Raw genomic sequence first — 14,432 nt, 5'->3', positions numbered from 1 at the left:
TTCTAGTTGTGGTATGTGGGATGCCGCCTCAACGTGACCTGAGGAGCAGTGCCATGTCCCAGCCCAGGATCCGAACCCTGGGCCGCCGCAGCAGAGCGTGCGAACTTAACCACTCGGCCACAGGGCTGGCCCCAGAGGGAGTCTTTTGATGCGATCATGCAGGCCGGCCTCCTGGGACACAGAAGAGGTAGAGAGAATAGAGAGCCAATCCAGAGGAACAAATAGAAGATACCCACTCCCCTCTCCTACCTACAGTACAGGAAATAACATAGTTGTTTGCCAATATCATAAGTGAAAAACGGTACTTAAAAGTGCATTTTTAATTTGCATTGCCCTCATTGTTAGTGAGGTCTTCTGCTGATAATGCAGAGACATAGATTGTCTCCTTCCCTGGGCTTCGTGGTGGGAAGATGTAAAGCCAGATACTGCTTCAGCCATTGTGTAATCATATTGGGGGCCAGTGGAGAAGACAAGCCAAGAAATGGATCTGGTGGTAGCTTTTGAGTCCTGGATCAAGCCTTACCTGAGGCTGCTCATGACTGCTCAGTTACATGGGCCAATGAATTCTCTTTTGCTTCAGACAGTTTTGTTGTTGGTGTGTGTTTGTGTATGTTGGTCACTCATAACTGAAAGACCTCCAACTGATCTGGGATTTGAACCACATTCTGTATATTGTACCCTGCTTCATATATGTTTTGCATGTGTAAATTTGGGCTGAATGAGACCTTAAATATTATTCTATTCCAACTCTTTCATTTTTATTTATATATTCAAAAATTTAAACATACAAAAACACAAGAGAGTAATGTTACAAATCTCTTGTCATTTTTGCTTCTAATTTGTTTAAATAGTAAAGAAATAAGATGTGGCAAATAAAGTTGAAATCACTTTTATATCCTTCCCCAGTTCATTCCCCCAGGGGAACCACTATGAATTGGTTTTATATCTTATATATATTTTCCTACCATATTTTAATATTTTTACCACGTATGTATATGTCCATGAACAATATATAGAATTGCTTTGTGGGTTTAGATTTTTTCATATGCATGCCATCTTGTTGTATATACCACAGTGTACTTTGCTTTTATCACTCAGCATTAGGTTCCCAAGACCTAAACATGCTCATCCTCACAGATATGGTTCATTTTCATTGTTGTGATAGCACTGCATTGCCTGAATAGAGCACGATGCACGTATCTGATTTATTTCTATAATGCACATTGAGACTATACATTGTTTCCTCAACACTGCAAAGAACATCCTGGAGCATCTCGTTGGACACACTAGCAAGAGTGTCTCTAGGGTAAATATTTAGAAGTTGAGCTCCTGGATCACAAGACATGCACATTTTTCAGCTTCACCACAAATGGTTAATTTACATTGGTTGTGCCAAGTTACATCCCCACCAGCAATGTATGAAAATTCCTGTGTCCTCCATATCCACGTCAACACCTGGAATTATTAGGCTTTTTGATTTGCCAATCTGATTGGTGTGAAGTTGTATCTGCTTGTTTTAATTTGCATTTCTCTTATTACTAATGAAGGCAAGCATCTTTTCCTATGTTTATTGATGATTCTGCTTCCTCTTCCAATCCCCTCATTTTACCCATGAGGGAGATATGGCGAAGGTCACACAATTCATCAGCAAAAGTCCTGGGTCCAGAACTTGGGTCTTCTAACTCCAGTCCAGTCTTTTTTCCAGCACACTGAACCACTTCCAAACATAAATTTTTAGAGTGTTATTGTTTCTACTAACAGTAACAGCATAAGAAAGATCTCTTTCCTTCTAATTAATTGTAGGGACTATGAATTGTCAGTAGTTGGATGCTGTAACAGTTAGGGTTAGGTTTGTCTGTGAATAACAGGGATTCCAAATATCAGTAACTTTAACAAGTTGGAAGTTGTTTTATTTCCCCTCTCCTGTAAAAGTTGGAGATAGGAAATTTGGGGTCGAGTTGGTGGTTTCTCCCGTGAAGTCTTCTGGGACTTAGGCTCCTTTAGTTTTGCTCCTTCATTCTCCATAGCTGCTATTTTCAAGATCACCTCATGGTCCAAAATGGCTGCTCCAACTCTTGCCATTACATCTGCATCCAAGCCAAAAGGAAGAAGGAAGAGACTGGGGGAAGAAGGTGAAGGTAGTGGGTACAAGGCAGCTGTCTCTTAATGAAGGTTCCAGAATCTGCTATATGATTATCTGATTCACATCCTATTGGACAGAACTCAGTTACATGCCATACTTTGCTATAAAGGAGGTTGGGAAGATTAGCATTTATATGGAGGACCATGTGCCTAGGCACAAGGGAGATGACCTCTAGATACTATTCAAAGTTCAAGAATTGGACAGACATTTTTGTCTGTCAGGTGAGTTCGTCCTGCTTTCTAGGAGAAGTGTCCCTGTCCTCTGACCTTCATGACCCTTGGCTCTTCCCTTGGGGAAACTCTTCCTTATCTAGTATCCTCATGGCCATATTTAATAGACATTAGTGTTGTATTTTGAGACCACACAGATTTTATAGCCCTGTTTCCCAGTGGTTTTGGGACCTTGGAGTTTCTTGTTGCTCTAGAAGAAAAGGAGACATTTATTAGGGGCCTTTTAGTGGTCTCTGCCACAGATGCGGAGAAAAATGCCTGGCCCAGTTTTTTCCATGTTTAAACACAGGAGTCACATCCTATATGGAGATTAAGGTCTAAAGACAGTTCCTAAGGAAAAACCATAATCGGTAGAAATTATGCGTGACACATCCACGTGGATTATCCTCTACAACTTTGTAAATGTGTGTCAGTCAGCTCTTGCTGCATAACCAGCCACCCCAAAACTCGGTGGTATAAAACAACAATCATTTATTGTCACATATGTTTCTGTAGGTGGGCTGATCTAGGCTGGGCCCAGAGGGGCTTGGCTGGTCTTGGCTCCAAGCTGCAGGCTGCGTCAAGGTCTGCAGTATGTATCTCTCCTCTTCCTTAGGGCACGGCACGTTCTCTGGGATGGCAGAAGCACAAAAGGGCAAGGTCAGCAGCACAGGCACATTTCAAGCCTCTACTTGTGTCACAGCTACTAACGCCCCATTGGGCAAAGCAAGTTGCATGGACAAGCCTAATGGCAGTGGATGGGGAAGTATATACGACTCTCCACCAGGCTACAGAAGTCACGTGACCAAGCCCGACATCCCCCAACATCAAAAATTCACTGGTCCTGGGGCTGGCTCTCTGGCTGAGTGGTTAAGTTCGCGAGCTCTGCTGCGGCGGCCCAGGGTTCGGATCCTGGGCGCGGACAGGGCACCGCTCGTCAGGCCACGTTGAGGCGGCGTCCCACATCCCACAACTAGAAGGACTGGCAACTAAGATATACAACTATGTACAGTGGGGGTTTGGGGAGATAAAGCAGAAAAAAAAAAGAAGATTGGCAACAGTCGTTAGCCCAGGTGCCAATCCTTAAAAAAAAAAAAAAGAGGAAGATTGGCAACAGTTGTTAGCCCAGGTGCCAATCTTTAAAAAAAAAAAATTCACCGATCCTATGAAGTGGCATAGAGGAGGGAGTGAAATGTTCTTTAAACAATTTCATTTACCACAAAGTGAGTTTTCTAATCAGTTGCTCTAATGCATTAGTCAATTGGTGGCCCTCAGTTCTTCCATTTTTTGTTCAAGGATGTCAAGGAATCCATCACCAACCACTTGCCCAACTAGATGAACGTTGCATTTTACTCCTTTGAAAATGGTTTGGAACCCATCATATAATCTCTATACTATTTCTGTGTGAATGAGTCGGGATACACTGGTTACTGCAGCTGGGTGGCAGGCAGGGCCTGGGTCACAGGTTCCCTGGGTGGATGGTGGGCAGAACCACGTTCACTCTTTAAACCCCCACTCCCACTACCCATGACCCTGACGTGTCTACCTACCAGCTGTTCCCTTATTTGAGCTGGAGTGCAGGTGGGATAGGTGCACGGGCTCTGTAGTGGATACTGTGGCATGCCGCCCTGACCCCTACTCCAGGACTCAGGCACTTATTCTCCCAGTTGCTGGAAGCGTTGGCTGCCGACAGCTCTCAGCTGTCCTCTGGGGGCCTCCCCCTGGCTGAAGAGCGCAACCTAGCCCATGTTCTGCATCCAATGACTGGGTGAAGAGGGAGTCCCAAGGTCCAGCCTTCTTGCGACCGCAGCTCCATACTTCCCTCTTGCATGAGCCGAGGCCTCTGTTGAGGTGGCATTGCAGTCTGACTTATTCCTTCCACCCGTGATCCTGGGAGCGCTCTGCATGAAATTCCTGCCTGCACATCTCCATGTTGGAGCCTGATTCCCGGGGAACCCAACCCGCAACAGACTCTGAAGTCAGACAGAACTGAGTTTGAGTCTTATCCCAAATACCCACTAGCCACGCAGCCTTAGACATTATAAATCTGCTGTAAGCCTCTATCAACCTCGAATTTGTAATCTCTAAAGATGCAATAATAATAGTATCTACCTCTTCTAGTTACAATGAGGATGAAGAGAAATAATGCATGTAAAACGCTTAGCACGGTATCTGGCACATGTTAGATTTTGCTGAAATGTATTCTCTATTTTCCTTCAGCTCCTTGCCAGCATTTCCAGAAGCTGGTGTCCTCATGTCCGGTGAAAACAGAAATGGACCTGTTGTAGTAACTTATTTCCAGCAGATGGCGCCAGTGGATAAGGCTGCAGACCTGTCCAGTTATGATTTTTCGCTGTTCACAGATTACACATCAGTTTCACATGCATTATCTTATTTGATTCTCCATCAACCATTTATCAGGTGCTGACTGCTCTTTCATTTATTCTTTCCTCCCTTCCTCAACAAATGCTTGGTGAGCATCTACTCCAGCTGAAGAGCAGCTTTAACTCCTTTCTGAAACATGATGGTGACCAAGAAACAAAAAAGAGAAAATAAATAGAATTCCAAGCCTTTGATGGAAAGCTGGGTTTTGAGATGAAAAGACCAGTTTTAGCCACTGGTCTAGGGTTGGTGCCAACTCATGCGCCTGCAGGAGGCTGCCTTAGCACAGCTGAAGGAGCTTGCTTTGACTGAAACTGAGTCTGGAAGGAGATGATGCCTCTGCGGAAACAGCTGAGATGCTTCCCCAGAGACCACCCGCAGTCCTTCCCAAGGGCTATTGATCTGAGGGCAGAGCAACTGGTCCCTGGACTGGTTAAAATTGCCGAGTAGGAGAACGAAGAAAAAAATCCATAAAGGAAGTGTTGGAGGGCCCGGATTCAGGGGCTCCAGCAGAAGAGACTTTGCAGGTCCTTCAGCTTCGCAGACAGGCCAGCAGGCATTTCTCGAGGCCAGGGCCTGGCTGAGGTCCATTTCTATGGTGGGGGCAGAGGGTGCCCACCCCAACCTTCTCATACCCACTCCAGAACTGTGGGAGGATGAGCTTACCTGAAGCTCACCTGTGCAGTGCAATTGTGGGGGTGCCAAGAAGAGCTCCCTCCATGGGTGAAATCCCTCTCTCTCAACAATCAATCTCTGGTGGCTAAAATGCCACCATTAGTAACGCATTGTCCTTTAAAATGCATATTGCGGGAGTTAAGAGCAGATTTCTATATAGGTAGGGGTATGTCTGTGTGTGTGTGGCTATGGCTATACTGACTTGGAGAAAAGTATGCAAATATACTCATCAGTCGATAATGTGGGTTATCTTGAGTCAGAAGGTATGGGGTAAGTTAGAGAGATTAACGGAAGTTGGGAAAAGAGAAGGAAAGGAGTAGGGGAAAAAATCACCTTAAAAAGGGGTGTACATGATTGAAAGAATGTTTATTATTATTATTATTTTACATCACAACCAGTAGGACTTTATTCCAGGAATGCAAAGTTGGTTTAACATTAGAAAATGAGTTCATATAATTTTCCACTGTGACAGATTAAGAAGAAATTTCATGCAATTATCCTAATAGAAACAAAGAAAGCATTTGATAATATTCAACACAAGTTTGTGATTGGAGAAAAACTTGAAGAAGTTAGGAATAGACGGAATTCTCTAATTTCACTGGAGGGGTTTGAATAAGATTGGAATTATCTGTGCCTTGAATGTTTGGTGACACCCCTGTGAAACTGTCAGGGCTTAGTAGTATTTGTGTTGGTAGATTTTTAACTACTGACTCATTTGCCACCATGATTATAGGATTATCCCTGTTCTTTGTTTTCTCTTTAGTTTTAGTAAATTTTTTCTGGAAAAATTTAGAAAATTAGGAATAGAAGGGAACTTTCTTTTTTCTTTTTTTTTTTCCGAGGAAGATTAGCCCTGAGCTAACTACTGCCAGTCCTCCTCTTTTTGCTGAGGAAGACAGGCCCTGAGCTAACATCCATGCCCATCTTCCTCTACTTTATACATGGGATGCCTACCAAAGCATGGCATGCCAAGTGGTGCCATGTCCGCACCCGCACCCGGGATCTGAACCGGCGAACTCCGGGCTGCCGAGAAGCGGAACGAGTGCACTTAACCGCTGCGCCACCAGGCTGGCCCCGAAGGGAACTTTCTTAATGTGATAAAGATTTTCTACAAAGAATATATAACAGCCATCATATTTTAATGGAAATATTGGAAGCATTTCCATTGAGATCAACAAAGAAAGATTCCTGATATGTTCACTTCTATTTATCATTGTATTTGAGATTCTAGCCAGTGCAAAAATAAAAGATTTGAAAGGAAGAAATTGGCAAACATGGTTATATATGAGGAGCAAAACAAAAAAAAATCTACAAATAAACTATTAGAGTTAAAAGCAAATTTAGCAATGCCATAATATGCAAAGTCAGTATCCAAAAATCAATTGCATTTTATTTACCATAAAAAAGTTTTGTTTAACAGCAACAGCAACAAAAAAGCACCATTTATTTGGTATCACAAAGCCCAAATATCTAGGAATAAATCTGAAGAAACATGTGCAGGACTTGGAAATTTAAAAACTTAGGACATCAGTGGGAGCAATGAAAGAAGATCCAAATAGATATCACATGTTCCTTGGGCAGAATACTTAATATTCTAAAGATGTCAATTCTCCTCAAATTGCTCTATAGATCCAGTGAAGTCTTTTTGTTTTTTGAAAGGATAAGAAGTATTTATTATTTGTTTTGATTTTTATAACAGGTAACTTCTGGCCCGTGCGTGTAAAGACACATGTGAAAGATGCCCACTAAAACGTTAACGGTAGTCGTCATAGAGAGATGAGATTTCAAGGGATGTTTACATTCTTCCTTATAACTTTATGTACTTAAATTTCTTTATAGAGAGCATTTAAATCAGGAAGGTGGGTAAAAACAAAATTTAGAATACTATTGCAAGCCATATGGGAAAGGCAATGACAAAGGCTGAGCCATTAGCATCACCGCCCTCCCTAACCAGAGTAATCGAGCACATGTCCGTAACTCAATACGGACCAATGAGAGTCAGGTCCAAGACCTCCCGGAACTCTTGGGAGAGGGAATGTCTTTTTTTCTGCTAGGGTTCTGAGCTGGTGGGAATGTAAGCCTGGAGTTGCTGGTGGCCATCTCTCCTCCAGGAGGGGAGAGTCTGACAAAACTGGAGTCAACACACAGGAGAGAAGAGTTGAGAGAAAAAGGTGGAGATCATCAACCCCATGGTATCACTTAAGGCCCTGGATCCAACTGTACCTGAAGCTGAAGGATACTTCTAGAAACGACATAGCATACTGGTTAAAAGTGTAAACTCTTGGGGGAGACAGCTTGGCTCCAATCTGGGCTTTGCCACTGCAATAGGTAAACAACAGGAGATAATTGACTGAGTTGGGCAGTAAGGGAATTTGCTGGAAACATCTGGCGTAGATCATAGACCACAGAGCGGGCTGAGGAACCAAGCTCAGAAGTTGAGCAGCCAGGAATGGCGGTCACCTTGACACAGCAGAGTTAGCCTGGGGAGGACACTGCTGACCCTCCGGCTCTGGACACCGGTGCTGCCCCAAACCACACTGCCTTGTTGTCATAGGAACTCAATCTTACTGCTCCCACCACACCTACCAGAGAACATTCTGCACGTTAGTTCATGAATCAAAGTCCACAGCAGACATATCTGACTGGCAGAGCTTCTACCACATGCTCATGTCCTAGATGCAAAAGAGGCTGGGAAGCCAGCATCTGGCATGTTCTGCCTCCTCTGTGGGAATTGAACTCCGGTTCCAAGGAGCCTAGTAAAGTAGGCAATTCCCTTAAACACAGAATGGGGTTTTTCTGGGAAGGAAAAAAGAATGACTTTGTAGCTGGATGACTGTAGTAAAATTGTTGAAATCTCTGTACCCAGGTTTCCCCATCTGTGAAATGGAAATAATGTTAGTACCTTTCTCAAAGTGTTGTTTAGAAGATTAAAGGAATTAAGACATATAAAATTCTTAGAACTGTGTTGGCCACATCATGGTTTAATGAATGCTAGATCTGATTTCTCAGTTACAGGAACCTTTTGGTTTAAGTCATTTTGAGTGTTGGATGTTTTGGTTTTTTTCTACTTGTAACTGACAGTCCCGACTAATGACACCTCACAGGGCTGTTGTAAAGCTTGAATGAGGAAATGTATGCAAAGTTCCTGGAACATGGGAATCTCTCGATAAATGATAAGTACTTATTACTGACGACAATACCACCACTACCAATGAAAGGTTCTTTGTGGTCTTCTCTTATGCTGTTGCTAAGAGCAGGTCTTATAAGAGATACCTGAATGGCAGTCTGGAGAGAGGTTTTGATTATTTGGGGGTCGCAAGAGGATCCAGGACTCCAAAGATAAAGAGAATGCCAACTCAGGGAAATGGACACACAGATGAACTCAGTAAATATTTGTTGAATAGATGACTACAGGGGTGAAAGGATTTAGAAAGAGGTTCTCTTCTAACAGCAGGAGTTACATTCATAATTCCAACAAGTGTTTGTGGTGGACCGACTCTCAGCCAGACACTGTGCTTGCTGTTGGAGCCACAGAGATGAGCAGATCATCGCTTGTTTTCAAGGAGCTCCCAGCCCAGTGCGAGGGTGCGAAGCCCAGGGACCTACAGGGTCTAGTCTGACGATGTAAATGAGGGAAGTGGGCCAGGTGCGAGGAAGGAACATGGGTAAAAGAAATATTTTACTTTCTTCTTTAATCCACTGCAATAAAAAATAATATTGCAAGAGTTGTGACAAATGGATCTGATATGAGGCCTTAATGCCAATACAATAGGGTGTGGTGGAGACTGAAGAAATGAAGAAACCAGGCTCTATCCAAAGGGGACCGCTGCCACAAGGGTGGAGAAGTGCACCCATGAATGCTGGATTTCTCATTTGTCAAGAGAAGCCAGAAATCTGGGTTTTTATATGAAATCTCTTGATTTTTAATTTTTGGCCATGAATGCAAAAAATTTAAAAAACACTATGTGGACCCAAACAATGCAGGCCAAATAAAGCATGACTCTTTCTGAATGCCAGATCTGAGCCTGAGGGTCCTGAGTATGATTTCCAGGCCAGTGAGAGAGATAGATGGGCAAGTGGGCAGTTTTGACACAACTTGATAAGTGCCAAGTGTAATGGATGCACAGTAGAGCTGTGGGGGAGGGGGGTCTTTGGGGAAGAGATGACACCTGATCTGAGTCCTAGAGGAGGACAGCAGGCCAAGACACAGGGTCAGGTGGTCCAGTCAGAGGGAACGGTACAGGGAGTTCAGTGGTCAGGAACCTACAGGGAGGCAGGGGGAGAGGCTGGGGAGGTGGGCAGGGCCAGATGGAGAGTGGCCTTGACCACATCATCTGTCTATTCAACGATTTCTTAGTTTTCCCTCATCATAACTCTGCTGGTTTTGATAGAAAACCAAAGGTCGTTTCTGTGCCCAGAAAACAACCATTTCCTGCGATAAAAATTGACAATACCCCTCTTTCTCCTTTCCCTGCTCTGGCTCACCCTCATCGTGTCTCGCTCTCCTCCCTAGAGTATTAAAGAAAATAAATACTTTTGACCTTTGTCAGAACACCTTGGACTTGCCAGCACAAAAAGAAACAATTTGTGCAGGAGGAAATATTTTAATTCCTCCCAAATGGCTCTCTTTTCTCTATGTCCAGAGCCAAATGCAGTTATGATTCGGAGACTGCGGGGGTGGCCAGCAGAGTCCAGGGCTGGAAGTCAGGAGCCCGTCCTAGTCCTGATCCTGTGGACTGACCCCTCGTGTCGCTGTGGATAAGACCAGGTCACACGTGCCCAACTTCAGCATAACAGGTAGGTTGGATCGTCTCCCAGAACCTTCTCCATCAGGAATCAGGGCCCAGTTCTCTTGTACACAGAGCCGATCTGGACCTGACATCAGTGATGGTATAGCTCATCTAACCAGCACATGCTATATGCCAGGCACCATGCCAAGCTCTCGCCATACATGATTTCCTTTTGTTGTTGTTGTTAATCTTTTTTTTTTAAATTGAGATAACATTGGTTTATAATATCATACAGATTTTGGGTGTACATCACTATATTTTGATTTCTGTGTAGACTACATCGTATTCACCACTCAAAGATTACAATCCATCACCACATATGTGTACCCAGTCCCCCCTTTCGCCCTCCCCCCTCTCCACTTCCCCTCTGGTAACCACCAATCCGATCTCTGTCTCAATGTGATTGTTTGTCATTGTTTTTATCGTCTACTTATGAGTGAGATCATGCAGTATTTGACTTATTTCGCTTAGCATAATACCCTCAAGGTCCATCCACGTTGTCATAAATGGCAAGATTTCATCTTTTTTATGGCTGAGTAGTAGTCCATTGTATATATATACCACATCTTCTTTATCCACTCCTCCCTTCATGGGCACTTAGGTTGTTTCCAAGTCTTGGCTATTGTGAATAATGCTGCAATGAACATAGGGGTGCATATATCTTTATGAATTCGTGTTTTCATGTTCTTTGGATAAATACCCAGCAGTGGAATAGCTGGGTCATATGGTAGTTCTCTTCTTAATTTTTTGAGGAATCTCCATTACTGTTTTCCATAGTGGCTACACCAGTTTGCAGTCCCACCAGCAGTGTTTGAGAATTCCCTGTTCTTTATATCCTCTCCAATATTTATTTCTTGTCTTGTTAATTATAGCCATTCTGATGGGTATAATGTGATATCTCATTGTAGTTTTGATTTGCGTTTCCCTAATAATTAATAATGTTGAACATCTTTTCATGTGCCTGTTGCCCATCTGCATATCTTCTTTGGAAAAATGTCTGTTCAGATCTTTTGCCCTTTTTTTTTATTATTAATGTTATGATAGATTACAACCTTGTGAGATTTCAGTTGTACATTTTTGTTAGTCATGTTGTGGGTACATCTCTTCCCCCTTTGTGCCCTCCCCCCATCCCCCCTTTTCCCTGGTAACCACCGATCAGATCTCCTTCTCAATATGTTAACTTCCACCTATGAGTAGAGTCATAGAGAGTTTGTTTTTCTCTGACTGGCTTATTTCGCTTAACATAATACCCTCGAGGTCCATCCACGTTGCTGCGAATGGGCCAATTTTGTCTTTTTTTATCGCTGAGTAGTATTCCATTGTGTATATATACCATATCTTCTTTATCTAATCATCAGTTTCTGGGCATGTAGGTTGGTTCCAAGTCTTGGCTATTGTAAATAATGCTGCGATGAACATAGGGGTGCAAGGGACTCTTGGGATTTCTGATTTCAGGTTCTTAGGATAAATACCCAGTAATGGGATGGCTGGGTCATAGGGTATTTCTATTTTTAACTTTTTGAGAAATCTCCATACTGTTTTCCATAGTGGCTGTACCAGTTTGCATTCCCACCAACAGTGTATGAGGGTTCCTTTTTCTCCACAACCTCTCCAACATTTGTCGCTCTTTGTTTTGGATGTTTTTGCCAATCTAACGGGTGTAAGGTGATATCTTAGTGTAGTTTTGATTTGCATTTCCCTGATGATTAGCGATGATGAACATCTTTTCATGTGTCTATTGGCCATATTTATATCTTCTTTTGAGAAATGTCTGTTCATGTCCTCTGCCCATTTTTTGATCGGGTTGTTTGTTTTTTTGTTGTTAAGCCGTGTGAGTTCTTCGTATATTATGGAGATTAACCCTTTGTCGGATAAGTGGCTTGTAAATATTTTTTCCCAATTAGTGAGCTGTTTTTTTGTTTCAATCCTGTTTTCCCTTGCCTTGAAGAAGCTCTTTAGTCTGATGAAGTCCCATTTGTTTATTCTTTCTATTGTTTCCCTCAACTGAGGAGTTATAGTGTCCGAAAAGATTCTTTCGACACTGATGTCAAAGAGTGTACTGCCTATATTCTCTTCTGGAAGACTTATTGTTTCTGGCCTAATCTTTAGGTCTTTGATCCATTTTGAGTTTATTTTGGTGTGTGGTGAAAAAGAATGGTCAATTTTCAATCTTTTGCATGTGGCTGTCCAGTTTTCCCAGCACCATTTGTTGAAGAGACTTTCTTTTCTCCATTGTAGGCCCTCTGCTCCTTTGTCGAAGATTAGCTGTCCGTAGATGTGTGGTTTTATCTCTGGGCTTTCAATTCTGTTCCATTGATCTGTGGACCTGTTTTTGTACCAGTACCATTGCTGTTTTGATCACTGTAGCTTTGTAGTATGTTTTGAAATCGGGGATTGTGATTCTGCCGGCTTTGTTTTTCTTGCTCTGGATTGCTTTAGCAATTCACGGTCTTTTGCTGCCCCATATGAATTTTAGGATTCTTTGTTCAATTTCTGTGAAGAATATTCTTGGGATTCTGATTGGGATAGCATTGAATCTGTAGATTGCTTTGGGTAGTATGGACATTTTAACTATGTTTATTCTTCCAATCCATGTGCATGGAATGTCTTTCCATCTCTTTATGTTGTCATCAATTTCTTTCAAGAAAGTCTTGTAGTTTTCATTGTAAAGATCCTTCACTTCCTTGGTTAATTTTATCCCAAGGTATTTTATTCTTTTCGTTGCGATTGTGAATGGGATTGAGTTCTTGAGTTCTTTTTCTGTTAGTTCATTGTTAGTGTATAGAAATGCTACTGATTTATGTATGTTGATTTTATACCCTGCTACTTTGCTGTAGTTGTTGATTATTTCTAATAGTTTTTCTATGGATTCTTTGGGGTTTTCTATATATAAGATCATGTCGTCTGCAAACAGCGAGAGTTTTACTTCTTCATTACCTATTTGGATTCCTTTTATTTCTTTTTCCTGCCGAATTGCTCTGGCCAACACCTCCAGTACTATGTTGAATAGGAGTGGTGAAAGTGGGCACCCTTGTCTTGTTCCTGTCCTCAGAGGGATGGCTTTCAGTTTTTGTCCATTGAGTATGATGTTGGCTGTGGGTCTGTCATATATGACCTTTATTATGTTGAGGTACTTTCCTTCTATACCCATTTTATTGAGGGCTTTTTTTTATCATAAATGGGTGTTGGATCTTGTTGAAAGCTTTCTCTGCATCTATTGAGATGATCATGTGGTTTTTGTTTTTCATTTTGTTGATGTAGTGTATCACGTTGATTGACTTGTGGATGTTGAACCATCCCTGTGTCCCTGGTATAAATCCCACTTGATCATGGCGTATAATCTTTTTGATGTATTGCTGTATTCGGTTTGCCAGAATTTTGTCGAGGATTTTTGCAGTGATGTCGGCCTGTAGTTCTCCTTCTTTGTGTTGTCCTTGTCAGGTTTGGGGATCAGAGTGATGTTGGATTCATAGAATGTGTTAGGGAGTACTCCATCTTCCTCAATTTTCTGGAATAGTTTGAGAAGAATAGGTATTAAGTCTTCTTTGAATGTTTGGTAGAATTCTCCAGAGAAGCCGTCTGGTCCTGGACTCTTATTTTGGGGGAGGTTTTGATTACTGTTTCTATTTCCTTACTTGTGATTGGCCTATTCAGATTCTCCATTTCTTCCTGATTCAGTATGGGGAGATTGTAGGAGTCTAGGAAGTTGTCCATTTCTTCCAGGTTGTTCAATTTGTTGGCATATAGTTTTTCATAGTATTCTCTTATGATCCCTTGTATTTCTTTGGTATCTGTTGTGATTTCTCCTCTCTCATTCCTAATTTTATTTATTTGAGATTTCTCTCTTCTTTTCTTGGTGAGTCTGGCTAAAGGTTTGTCGATTTTGTTAATTTATTCGAAGAACCAACTCTTTGTTTCCTTGATCCTTTCCATTGTCTTTTTTGTTTCAATGTCATTTATTTCTGCTCTTATTTTTATTATTTCCCTCCTTCTACTGACTCTGGGCTTTGTTTGTTCTTTTTTTTCTAGTTCTGTTAGGTGTCGTTTGAGGTTGCTTATGTGAGCTTTTTCTTGTTTAGTGAGGTGAGCCTGTATTGCGATGAATTTCCCTCTTAGGACTGCTTTTGCTGCATCCCAAATGATTTGGTATGTCGTGTTCTCATTTTCATTTGTCTCCAGATAATATTTGATTTCTTCTTTAATTTCTTCAATAATCCATTGTTTGTTCAGAAG

The 14,432-nt window shown here is 42.0% G+C and overlaps 1 long non-coding RNA gene across 1 annotated transcript in view; it reads left to right on the top strand.

Annotated features, from left to right (window-relative positions):
* The window catches only part of LOC139040328 (uncharacterized), a 39,424-nt gene that overhangs the window by 7,102 nt on the left and 17,890 nt on the right, over positions 1–14,432 (top strand). Inside the window, exon 2 of the long non-coding RNA XR_011494652.1 lies at positions 10,053–10,206. This is a non-coding gene — a long non-coding RNA (uncharacterized lncRNA). The remainder of the gene's footprint in view (positions 1–10,052; positions 10,207–14,432) is intronic.

This window comes from Equus asinus, chromosome 15, assembly GCF_041296235.1.
Source record: "Equus asinus isolate D_3611 breed Donkey chromosome 15, EquAss-T2T_v2, whole genome shotgun sequence".
NCBI lineage: Eukaryota > Metazoa > Chordata > Mammalia > Perissodactyla > Equidae > Equus > Equus asinus.
This window is presented reverse-complemented; position numbering and strand designations above follow the sequence as displayed.